This window comes from Liolophura sinensis, chromosome 13, assembly GCF_032854445.1.
Source record: "Liolophura sinensis isolate JHLJ2023 chromosome 13, CUHK_Ljap_v2, whole genome shotgun sequence".
NCBI lineage: Eukaryota > Metazoa > Mollusca > Polyplacophora > Chitonida > Chitonidae > Liolophura > Liolophura sinensis.
In genome coordinates this window covers 7931534-7945391 of record NC_088307.1, presented here as the reverse complement: position 1 = coordinate 7945391, position 13858 = coordinate 7931534, and the positions used below count along the sequence as shown (strand labels likewise).

The 13858-nt window shown below is 39.9% G+C and overlaps 1 protein-coding gene across 2 annotated transcripts in view; it reads left to right on the top strand.

The window, feature by feature from the left end:
• The first annotated feature begins 12938 nt into the window (after positions 1-12938).
• Positions 12939-13858, top strand: part of LOC135480330 (sushi, von Willebrand factor type A, EGF and pentraxin domain-containing protein 1-like) — a 79615-nt gene continuing 78695 nt past the window's right edge. Inside the window, exon 1 of one of the 2 annotated variants that reach the window (XR_010445925.1) lies at positions 12939-13141. The gene's annotated coding sequence lies outside the window, so the exon portion shown is untranslated. The remainder of the gene's footprint in view (positions 13142-13858) is intronic. The other variant, XM_064760151.1, reaches the window with a different exon arrangement.

Here is a 13858-nt window from a genome sequence, read left to right as displayed (position 1 = left end):
ACCTGGTCCACAAACTGTGAAAACACAGAAATCGCAAGTTAAGGCATGGTGTCCATGAACAAGAAGTTAGACTGTTTGGTTCTTTGCTTGGGGATGATCATTGTGTTATACTGTACTTACTTCTAATGTTTAACATTCAGTATATAATTCACTGGTTTGTTTGTAGACGGATTTGGCAGTCAGCCTGTCGTCAAAATAATGGAATTAAATTGAATTGAATTTTAATTTTAATTTAAATTATTGAGTTCAAATAGAATTTAATTTAAATGGAATTGAATTCAAATGGAATTAAATGGAATTGAATTCAATTTAATTTAATTTATGTGGAAGCCGGATGAGAACATCTCGGTCCGCGGCACGAGGACGGTGCAAATCACGCACGTGGGGTGACCGTCTCGTTCCCTTGCTCGCGCCACGCGCGTTGAGGCCAGAGGGCGGTGCAAATCGCGCGCGAACGGTACGGTTCTTGTGCCTCGGCCCACGACCCAGTCACCGTTCCTAACCACGTGATGTAGCAGCTATCTAAAACGCAGCCCATTGACAGAAACTGACAAGTGTTTGTCTGGGTCATTCTTAAACCTTGCGCTAGACTTATGAACTTGTACAGGCTGCCAATAAAAATTACACATGAACAGAATTTTAAAATATGGCCTGAGTAGAAAATGCTTAGAAACTATGTATACATGTTTTATTACAACACCTATGGAATGTGTCGATACAGCTTGGGACAATATCACTGAAGGTCAGATAAACACCATAAAAATATTCAAAAGGACGCTCTCTGTGTCATCACTGCTTTAGATAAACACGTTCTTTATAACATAATGTACGCAAAAATGCGCATACGATGATACATACATCGCCTGCTTTTCAAAATTACATCAATGATGCATCAAGCAATGTATTTGAAAATACACTACCACCGCCAACATACCAACGTAACCCGCCCCAAATCAGAACAACAAACCACTAGCAAGTTTCTAAGAAGAACAGCCAGCTTTAGTAATTCTTTCTTTTCCGCAAACTGTGCGGGAGAAGAACCAAATTCAGTTAAAGCAATCAAGAATTTACCAAGATTCAAACTAACTCTAGGAAAATGTTTTATCCGCCAGTGCCTTCAGTATGGTGTAAGTTTGGGACGGTAACCAAAGTTCAAATATAATCTTCTGAAGAGTAAGAAATTGATGCAGCAAGCTCAATAACAATTTATTTAATACAATTCCATCATTAACTCTCGCAAATGTATAAGTCTGTTTGGAAGACTGCATTTATATTAGTTATACCAAAGATTCTTGTTCATGTCCTTTTTCTCTGAATTTTTCATCACGTTTAATTTTCATGATACAGTTTGCTATAGTTCTCGATGAACGCATAATTTCTAATCACACAGGGTTGCACTATTTCACCTAGAGCCACCTCATGCCAGTAAGTGAGGGAGTGCTTGGCGTTTAACGTCGTACTTAACAATTTTTCAGTCATGTGACGACGAAGGAGTGAATGTAATGTGCCTCCTTGCCGCAGGACGGATTTCCACCGCTTTTTTATCTAGTGCTGCTTCACTGAGACGTCTTACCGAAGGCAAGTAATCCGCCCCGCCCGAGCTATTATACTAATACGGGTCAACCAGTCGTTGCACTATCCCCTTAGTGCTGAACGCCAAGAGTTCTTTTAAGGAGGAAGTTACAACTTCCTCTTTTAAGGTCTTAGGTGTGACTCGACCAAGGGCTCACCCTGGATCTACCGCTCCCGCAGCGGACGCTCTACAAACTGTGTTATCGGGGCCGGTGTAATGATATCACATAGACATGGATATTACGGATGAGATATGTGGATATAGAAAGATGCTGGAAAAGACTATACCAACAGTGCTGAAAAGGGGCGGCTATTAGATCAAAGTACACGCAGTTCAGTAGACCCTAGTGAAATTGAATGAACGGCGGCCGATGAGAAACGTCACGTGATCAATACATTTACTTCGGAACTGACGTGCTTCTAACGTCAGAAGAAAAATACTGACCACGAACCTCATGTGAATAATGCACGCATGTACACACAGAGACATATCATAGCTGTAGCTCAGTGACCATCCTACGTTGTCTCATCAATTTATTTATTTATTTATTTATTTTATTGGTGTTTTGCGCCGTTCTCAAGAATATTTCAATTACACGACGGTGGTCATCATTATGTTGGAAGAAAACCAGGCAGAGCTCCACTACCATCCGCAGCTTGCTGGAATACCTGCCCACGTATATACAAGAGAAGACGTGTGTCCATTTCATGAGTGTAGTGCAGACCTGCATCGCGTGGTCTCGAACGGTAACCATCCTCGTCGCGGACCGAGGCACAGTGCGATTTGCTCCGTCCTCATGGCGCGGGCCGGAACTCGCGGGGCGATGGACGGGGGAGGAGGACGAACAACTTTCGCGCATTATTCTTGTGCCGCGATCTGCGGGCTGCGCGGCGAAATGTTCTCATCCGTCTTCCATATAAATTAAATTTAATTGATTTATTTCATTTATTTGATTGGTGTTTTACGTCGTACTCAAAAATATTGCACATATACGACGGCGGCTAGCATTGTGGTGGGAGGAAACCCGGCACAGCCCGGGGGAAACCCATGACCATCTGCAGGTTGCTGAGAGGCCTTCCCACGTACAGCAGGAGAAGAAACCATCATGACCTGGACTTGAACTCACAGCGACCGCATCGGTGAGAGGTTCCTGGGGCATTGCGCCTTACTGACGTGCTAACCACCTCGGCCACGGAGGCCCCCCGAATTGTCAATTTAATTCAGTTATTTTATTTTATTATAAGTTATTGTAAATTAAATGGAATTTAATTAAATTAATTTAATTAAGCCTCGCCTTACATCAACATGTGTGATATGACGACGGTGTCTCCTTATAGCAGACTGGTCCATTTGTCATCGCATTTATAGTGCTACCTCACTTGAACAACATGCTGAGGACACCACACTTGAGGTCACGCCCAATCAATGTGTACTGACATCGAGCTGATGGATTCTTAACCAGCGCCTGAATAGGGCTAGCGCGAGAATAGGGTATTAATAAGATATTTTAAATTCTTGGGTGTGGCGAACTGGCTGACCTTTGTTTTAAACGTGTTTATTATCCTTTCCATGTACACAGTAAGTCATAGGCTTATAGCGTGAGACATTCGTAGAAATTTAGACATGTTTAGACATGAAATAGACATGTACATAACTATAGTTCAGCGGCCGTCCTGAAGTGCTAATTGGTCTGTCTGACAACTATAGTTATACAACATAATCATGAATTTCATATACAATACAAATAAACCTATAAAAAAATCAGTATGGGGTTTAACACTAATAACACATTAGAATCGTTTGGCGTGTCTAATGAAAAGGCAGGCCTCTAAACAAATAGATACACTTAGTTCAGTCGGTAAAGTACTGCAGCCATAGAGAAAAGTTGTAACTGAGATGTCCGTATAACCAAGCAGTCTTATATTATTTTACATAATTCCTTTGAACAACATACCTCTTGCACTCTATTAGATAATTGGCAGCTGTTTCGAAAGGCTCACCACAAATACATTTGGGAGAGTGAGTAATAAATTGTTAAATAAGTCATCATATAGCGAGCTACATCCATTTCTTAGTCAACACAAAATTAAAGCGGGTGCCAACATAATACCGTACCAGTGGCACTGGCGGCTAAAATAGTTTTTCTAAACCTATTTTAAATTCCTTGTAATTTTTTAATTGGCTGATTGAGTATGGCAAAGTGTTACAGTCCCGCACAGATTGTGTAAAAAAGAATTACTAAAGCATGCCGTTCTACATCGATAAGTTGTTAGTTGATATGTTGATCTGATTTGATACGGGTCATACGCCGATATGCTGGTGCTGGCATTTGCTATCACATACATTGCTAGTTGCATTATTCAGATAACGTTAAAAAGGATGACCTTTACAGTGGACTGGAGAGATGTACCTCAGTGTAGACTCTGCAATTAGGAAGAACAATTAGGAATTCACAATGTCTCAAATATTTCAAAGGACATTGTACTTGTTCAAGTCAAAACATGAACAAAAGTATGAGATAAAATTTGATAAAATTATCTGTCTGCTACTTCTGCCTTAAGTTCCATAGTGGTAAATCCTTGTGCTTCTTTTGGTGATATCAACCTGTATTAGGAAATCAATCTCGTATTTTAAAAGATACCCTATTATAACAAACCATTTTGACTTTGACGATCGCGTTAACGATGGAATGCTTTTAAACATATATTAGCGTGTACAGAACACCCTGATGTTTCGTCAATGGAGGTAATTTATATCAGGGAACTGTAAACATACCTCAAAAGAGAAAATATAGGATCACTAATTGTTCAATACTTTCCTGTAGATAAAAATTTCTTAAAGAGTTCGCACTGCTTCAACCGCTTTACTGCTGTCACAGGTGTTCAATATTAGTAAATCAACAAACGATAAAATACGAATTAATCGAGATCGAAGATCGATCCACAGACACGGAGGACCTTAATCAGAGCTGTAAACTGCGGGCAGTGGTGCACATACGATTAACAGCTGTTCCCATAATACCTCACAATTTAAAACGACATCTTTGGCAAAACTAGTGTCAATTTCAATGCTTTTACATATGTAACGCAAAAATAAGTTTTTTGCATAATTTCTAAATTTTGATGAGGCGCCCGTACACACATAGTTAATGTTAAGGGAATGTTAAACTCTTTTGTGCTATTCGAATATTGTTTGTTATGACATACGACTCTGTCAAAAAGCCTTTATGTAAGCTTTTTTATCTTCGGATTTGTGATCACTTGTGTGGTTTTCTCTGGTCACAAACAATCTTCACTTATTTATGATGTGACTTTAAATTGCCCTTATTATTATTTTCAGAAGATATGAGTTATAAGAGTTGTAACAGCAATCCACACCAGGATTTGCAACACTTAACTAACTTATTAATTGAGAGAAAAGCAAAGGCGTAGTCATCGCATATTAAGAGCACAAGCTGAATAGATGAGACAACATATACTGGCTTCCTCAAGTGGTCGCACTTGGGAAGGTCTGGAACTAACCTGCCGATGGTCGTGGGTTTCCTCCGGGCTCTACCCGGTTAGATCCCACCATAATACTGGCCGCTGTCATGTAAGTGAAATATTCTTGAGTACGGCGTAAAACTCCAGTCAAATGAATAAATAAATAAAAATAAATAAATAAATAAATACGACTAGATTACAAGGATTTATTATTATGTTTAGGAAGCAGAAAATCATTCTTTTAATTTAGGTGGCGTTTAACCCATTTGAGAAGCGTATACATGTTATGCCTGCATATGAAAAAGAACCGGTTGTATGTACAGTGATTCATAACAATAGGGGACGTTTAACTCGCTAGTCTTTAAGAATTTAATCGGACAGCCAGAAGAAGATCGTATTAATGTGTAATGAATTGACGAGTGGTCAGATTTCGCCGCTTACACAGATGTGACCATTTGCCCAATTTTGATACTGTTGTCGCTGCTCCATTTTTCTGTTTCCGTGTCGTAATTTTTAACGTAATGGTGCTTAAGTAGCATGAAGAAATAAGATGGCGACATGCGGCTGAGTATATTTTGACAATGGGGTATTATCTGTATGTGTAGTCTCTCCTTATGGCCAGGTCCATACCCTGGCTTAAACCATGCACACCCCTATATGAAATAGACCACACATCCGGAGATTTTACTTAGTCTAGGTCAGTATTGTGTATCTCGCAGATAGCACAGTTTTAAGCCACCTAACACAAAAAACCGATACCATAGCAACGTGGTGAAAACACAACAACTGCAGCTGAGGTGATGGACTCAAGGTGTGGCGAACTTGGAGGGAAGGTCAAACTCCCTGCTGCGCCACTCATACATAACCTCTGCCATGGATCCTATGATTGTCTGTCCGGTACCCGGACCTTCACCCATAAACCTGGCTTGTGTCATATAAGTGAAAATACTTGACATCGTGAGATCAAATAAGTAAGTAGATAAAAAAAACATATAATAACTTAGCAGCAATTCAAAATCTGTTACGTTTCACAGAGAAACAAAAACAAAGAGCTCCTATATTCAAAGTATATCGGCTATATTTATTATTGGGCGGCTGCCTTTGTTTACAGACGTATATTCGACTTAATTCTTTAACAGATAAAGCTCATCTGAAAAAGACAACAAATCAAGTGAGAATTGTTTGTGATTAGTAAACGATTAGTACATGGAAATACGGGAAAATGTGAAGCATAACCATCACGTCCATCTCTATGGACGATACGAGCTCTAGAGACAAAATTTTCTGAAGCTCGATATAATTTGAGGGCTGACACTAGCATCTCAGCTTCGTATCCCAAACACCGCTATGCGAAGTATTGAAGTGAAACCGTCTTAACAATTCACCCAAATAGTTCCACCGCCTGCCAAACAGAACAAAGGTTAAGAATCAGTAAAGATGTCGGCGGGGAGATGCGGTGCGGAAGGGTTAGTGGGGAATGGGGAAGGTGTAAGGGAGCGTGAAGGCGAGAATCCAATTCCAGGCAAACAATACCAGGTGACCATCATGACTCAACAAATATCGAACACCTGCGTCTGTCACGTGGTGTAACACGTGTATGATGTTCAATTCATAAGGCGGCATGTCGTGACTAAAGGCCTACAATGTAAGACCTCTATTGTGAACCATGTGTTGTTTTCGGGTATAATGATCTAAGCTCGTGCAGCTCATGGTACAAGCTCTGGACCAGTAAGGCCGTGCGCTTAGACCCAACAGCTCCTCGTATTTTAGTGCCTTTGTACTGCGCCTAGACGAATGTATCCACAGAACATGATACAGTATAGAAACACGAAAATATTTGTATAAGAAGCTATTGTTTATCTCTTTTCAGATTATTTATTTACATATTCCGTGCTGATTAATCTTCTAAAGCCATCAAATACATGGGGCGAAAAAAAGAGCCAGTTCGAAATGTATACTCTCCCAAAAAGAAACGCATACATGTAGTTATCGCATGACGGTGACACGAGGTGTTGAGATGAACGTCCACTTGTGATATGGTACCAACGCTGAGTGAGATTTTGTGCCTTATTTTATGAATTATTGACATTCTGACTTTCTTATTTTGCAACTTGGCTGGAAATAGCAGTGCATTAAACCACATGCATCCTACTGTGAACTATAAAGCAGATTTACCAGGCGAAAATTCACCTATGCTTTTCCATTTCGCCCCCCTATATTTGAGTAGAAGACAAAAAAATTGTTCTTGATCTGCTGTAAAATGTTTTATCAGCTGGAGTAATAAAAACATACGAACGTCAAGACTAGACGTCTTTTTAGAGGAAAAAAAAATGCCGTCTTAATGTGGCCTATTTCTTTGCGAGGTGGAAGGCCTCCACATGTGAATGTTATGTAGGAGCTCCCATGCATGTGTTTTGAGAGTTTAGTGGGTTTTTTTCCCTTTTCCTGGGCGTTTTTCTAATTGTCTTCTACGAACATACTACTGTATTACGACGGGTCACATTATAGGCCATTAAAGAAGCGTACACACATATTTATTCATTTGATTTATTTGAATGGTGTTTTACGCCGTACGCCAAGAATATTTCACTTGTACGACGGTGGCCAGCATTACTGTGAGAGGAAACCAGGTAGAGCCCGGGGGAAACCGACGAACCTTCTTACGCACGTACACACGTGTCAGCGTTCTGAAAATACTCTCTCTGTATATACGAAGATATGTGTAAACTTTTTTTAATGCCTAATGATGTAGTTCAAAGCAAGTGATGGAACTTCTACTTGTAATATTTATTATTAACTCTACCACTAGCCTGTATGTTGGTTGCTGCTATTCCTTATCTCACTCTGTTTATAACATTCCCATACATCTTATGATCTGTGGGCAAACAATTGCCATATGCACGTATGGCAAGTTCTAGTTCAATAAAAACTTGGGAAACGGCTCTTTCCCTATTCTGACATTTTATTGCTTCGTACAACTTAATCGAATCTGGTTCTTTAGGCAGCTTTTTTTTTTTATTTCTTATTTTTTTGTTGTTGTTGTTGTTGTTGTTTTCAAATGATTGAACAATATCCTGAACACGTGTAGCTGCAACTGTCACAGAAATGCACGAGTAACAGGAGCTGGCAGAATAAAGTAGGCTTTGTAGACGTGATTCATAATTCACACAGGTTACCAGTCAGATATGTCTGTGTTTCTCACAAGTTTATACAAATGAAGAATCACATCCAGCGTGGACATATTGTGTGTCCTTTCTGTACAGATGTGCTAAAGTACTGAAAGAGGCTTTCGGTATTTACAACTGGCAATCTTTTAGATCAGTAGGCCTATACCAGTATACGATAACTTAAAACTGGTATTCAATATTTGTAAAATTTGAACCCGTGATGTTTTTATTCAATAAATAACACAAAGACAGAAACGTGACGTTTGATTATTTGTTGTATTGAAATAAAGAAACTTACCTCCAAGCTGTCCGTTCACCCATCCCAGGCACAAAATGATGAGGAAAGTTGTCAATAGGTCACGCCCACTCGTGACCACGCCTATTGTAGACAGCATGGTAATCCATAGGCCGACGAGGTAATCTGCAGTTATACAACGTAGATGTTAAGTTGCATTCAATCTGTGTCCCAGTCTAGCTGCTTTCTTATAATACCATACACCCTGTGGAGGTCATGATCTCCGGGTTAAACGGCACATCAACAGAAAACAGACATATAGCAGTGTACACAAATCTCCACAGATCGGCACTCGTCGGTGAACATTCGATTTACGCAGATTTCACTCTCCACACCCTGAACATGGCGCCGTTGCCGTGGTAGCAAAGATGGCGGGCTGTAGTTTATGACCTACGAACGATACAGTTCAATGTTGATATACGAAGCCGTACCCCGTCATTTCCATGTTCTGTAACTAAAAGACAATACACAACTTCTTCCTTTTGCAACCGATCTTCCTACAGTTTAGGACGACAAGCAGCTCTATCGGCCCACAGCAAATAAGCTACACACACGGGGATAGTATATCTTCGAGCTGTTCCCGTCAGTCAGCGGTGTAGCATACCTGCCTGACCGAGTGGCAGCCACAAGTACCCCGTTGCGCTATAGGAATTCGTCGCATGTCCAATCACGTCGCTAGTCTGGCGGCCAGTACAAAACACACGGTGCTGTTTTAGGTTATTCACCGCGGCAGGTGAGGAGGCAAGACTTGACACATACCTATGGCTTATATACAAGCCGACCCTGTCTTAATCTACCGCCCGTTTCTCTGTTAAACGGAATGTTGAGTGTTCATTTGAGCACAAGAGACGTTCGCACCTGACTGGAATTTTACCTGATCAATAAAGTACCGTATACGCCATAAAATCTGTATCAGGTATATAATTCTAGTTGCTATACCCCGATCTTAATGGCGTCATTGACATGCATCCGTAGGCCTATTTAAACAATTTTAAACATAGGCCTGTTTTAATGTCATTAACAGACAACGGAGTTGGTTCAAAGTTCGTGATAACGTGTATGAACCCCTCTTCTTAGCACAAAACATACTTAATTAATCACTGGCTCAATTAAATTGTTATTACTTATATAAAATTACATAACCTAATTCTTCTAATTTTGGGGACACTTGGTCTGCTCTTTTTAGCTAATATACATGTAACTATAGCAGAAATATTTAAGGTCTTATTTCACATGGCTAGCCCATCCATTAAACAATATATTCATATAATACTCCTCACAAAAAATGGGAGATAAATGTAAATCTTTGCTTTCAGCACTACTTATATCTGTCCTAACATTAGAAGAATTAAGGTGGGCATCTATGCGTAAGCCATGGTGCCAGGGCGCATGATTTGCTTCTATTCAGGCATTTACATGAACAGTTACACTAAAACCCAAACTGAGGTAAATTTATGAGATGTCATATTGCACCGATCACGTGTGACCATTTGTCAATTAAATCACTGTCGTCGTAGCTCTGTGTTTACTCTCTATTCTGTAAGCCCTTCGTCATATTCTGTGTAGTAGTACGGCATGTCGTGGATACGTAATACAATATTTAGAGGATAGATTATTGATACTTATATAAATCTTCACCTGTCTCCAATGCTCATAATATATTTAAAAGAATGCCTGGAAGATCATTTTGGTAGCGTGTTAACTCACAATATTGTTCTTATATAAAATGTCAATATCTCCCAATTCATTTATATTCTATGGATATCAGTTTTCAGTTTTTCAGTTTTTGCTCGACAACAAATATAAATGAGATGATTTTATTCCATTTAAAAAATATAAAGTCAACACCACTATTGAAAGGCCATTGAAAGGCCCCACATATGGAGATCAGCGTGTTTTATCTATATGTTTCTACACTATCAAAATCTACATGTACATTTTTCTAGACTATAAGAGTGGCCAGTCTCCACGTGGAGGTGATTCTCTTTTCTCTACATGTTGGACTGTGTTCTAATGTGAGAATGTTCTGATGTGTATCGGGAAGAGTGGCCAATCTCCATGTGGAGGTGATTCACTTTTCTCTACATGTACATGTATTTAGACTATAAGAGTAGCCAGTCTCCACGTGGGGGCGATCCTCTTTTCTCTACATGTACATGTATGTAGACTGTAAGAGTGATCAGTCTCCACGTGGAGGTGATCCTCTTTTCTCTACATGTACATATATGAAGACTGTTATAGTGGCCAGTCTCCACATGAAGGTGATCCTCTTTTGTGTACTATACATGTAGACTCAAGAATATTTCACTGCTACGACGAAGGCCAGCACATATGGTGGCAGGAAAACGGACGGCAGGAAATGTATGTATGTATGTATGTATGTATGTATGTATGTATGTATGTGGGTATGTGTGTGTGTCTGTGTGTCTGTGTGTCTGTGTGTATGTATGTATGTATGTATGTATGTATGTATGTATGTATGTATGTATGTATGTATGTATGTATGTATGCATGCATGCATACATGCATGTGGTTCTGCACTATTTTTCTTTGCGAATGTTGTTCTACATAGCAAATCACCACATATGTTATAAGCATAATAACTGTGAGTTCACGTCCAGCACTTACTGACTTCCTCTCCGGAGGCACGTGGGAAGATCTTCCAGCACCCTGCGGGTATTCGGGTTATTTCCCCGCTTCTTTTAAGTGAAATACTCTCGAGTACGGCGTGAATCACCATTAAATTAGTAAATGAGTACGTATTCTGACTACCTCGAACTGTCAACGAGAGTAGAAATGATAAAAATATTGCGAAGTTAAATGAAAAAGATTCGTGCAAATATAGGGTTAATTAAAGAGCATACAGCATTATATCAGAGAAGTGACGACAGTGTGATAATTGGTAACCGGTAAAATACGATCTCTCGACATTTACCTCAGTTATGGATTTATTTAATTGTCAATGCTTAAAACACACGCCCCCTAGCACCATGGCTTAAGTAGAGTTAGGTAAAAAATGCAGTCATGTTCATTGTAATTTATAAGACGCCTCTAGTCTAAAATTACTCCATATGCTGTGCTGTCAGCACATTTAACATACAGTAACATCAAAACAATGCACAGGATTATCACCATCGCCATATAATATATGCCAGATGTCCCACAAACCTGCTCTGTTTATGTAAGGTCACCATAAGCCTGAGATCTTCTTGCCCTGCCCCATTCTTATGAAATGTGGAACAGTATCCGGTAAAACAATATCATCATTCGCAGCCCCCTTAACTCTATCCTCTAAGACACAAGACTTAACACTTAACGCGATCGCCGAAGACACCAATATCATACAGCATGTATATGTGATGGTTTATAGTGCGACTTCATTCGAGTGGTTATGTTTATTTTAGTGTTTGGGTAAACGCAATATAGACATGAATTTTTCACTAATATGATGACGGTCGGTTTTATGGGATGCGGAAAGCGAAGTCTCCGGTGTAAACCACCGACCTTGGACAAGTTACCGACGTGCTGTGGGACGTCGTGTTTGGCCGGTGTCTTCGGCATGGTGTTCCAGTGAGGCAGCTTTATTAATATGCCGGGGCCTCCGTGGCTCCGTTGATTAGCGCGCTAGTGCAGCGTGATGACCTAGTAGTCTCTCATCAATGCGATCGCTGTGAGTTCAAGTCCAGCTCATGCTGGCTTCCTCTCCGGCCGTTCGTGGGGAGGTCTGCCAATAACGTGCGGATGGTCGTGGGTTTCCCCCGGGCTCTGCCCGGTTTCCACCCGCCATAATGATGGCCGCCGTCGTATAAGTGAAATATTCTTGAGTACGGCGTAAAACACCAATCAACTAAATAAATAAATTTTAATATGCCAGCTTTGGGATGCCGGATTGCCACCGTTGTGCTCAGAAAAAAATAATGTTGAAAGCGACATTTAACCCCACTTTTAAAACAAAAGTAATAAATAATCGACAGTTAACGATTAAGCAGTCACTTCAAAGATTTCCTATATTCTAGCCTATAAAGAATATCCATCACATCCGCCGCAGAAGCCTATGTCTGTTTGTGCACTCAGGTCCTTCGTTAAGTGAATGACTAGTGTTAAAAGTTTAATTAATGTCGAAATTTCACTGACCGACCGATTGACCAAAAAGACAGATAGACAGACAGACAGACTGACAAACTACAAAGCCATAGTGTTATTCTGTAAATGCCTTTTGTTGCATCCTGTTATGACAAATTACATTCATAACTCACATAGCGTGAACCGGATGTCTTTCAAACCGCTGGGTTCATTTCCACGAAGTTTATCGAAGCTAACGGATGACAATCTGTTCGAGGCTGCGGGATGTTCCGGAAACAAAGACCTGACCCCAGAATGCGGACGTGCAGTAACCGTATTTATGTCATGCTAACACTTAGGAGCTGGCTTTAACGTGATAAACAAGAGCAAGAAAACAGTCTGACAAGATGTGTGACATTTGAGAAGTATAACTACAGTTTTAAGACCAACACTAGCCGGTTTGTTCAGAAGGCTGTATTCAAGACAGGCCAAGCACATGGTGAAAGCTTTCCTAATCATCTGCGGAGATCGCGAATACAACGGGAACATGTAACCCGAAGCGGTGAGTGTAATGTAATCGTGTATGGGTGTCGGTAAATATCCACTTGGTTTAATTTGTACTTTTATCTCTTTCTTTCTTTCAATATGTGTGTAGTTTTCTGTATTTCTTTCTCTATTTGTAAATATCCACTTAGTTTAATTTGTACTTCTATTTCTTTCTTTCTTCAGTATGTGTGTTTTCTGTATTTCTTTCTCTATTTGTATATATCCACTTAGTTTAATTTGTACTTTTGTATCTATCTTTCTTCAGTATGTGTGTTTTCTGTATTTTTTTCTGTATTTTATGGAATAGTGAGCATAAGTGCTTTAAAAGATCAAACTTTCCGGGCCCAGACGACTGCATTAAAACTAAGTCAGCGTCTGTTGTTAAATTATTCTGGCCGTGGTTACAGCTAGTTTAGTATTTTGGCGATATTCACCTCATTCAGTCTTCAGGTGTAATGCACTTCTGATTTTTGCTTAAATACACTTCAGACTTAATTTAGATATACCGTACTACACATCAGTCATTTGGTGCAATCCCCCCTCTTCCTTTAAGTGTAGATGTACTATACCTCAGACTGTAGATGTACTACGTCTCAGTCAGTCATTAGGTGTCATCTTCCTTATCTTGTAGGTGTACATGTACTGTAGCTCAGATTTTAGATGTACTACACCTCAGTCTGTCGTGAGGTGTAATCCTCCTCGTCTTATCTTAAATATGCACTATACCTCGAAC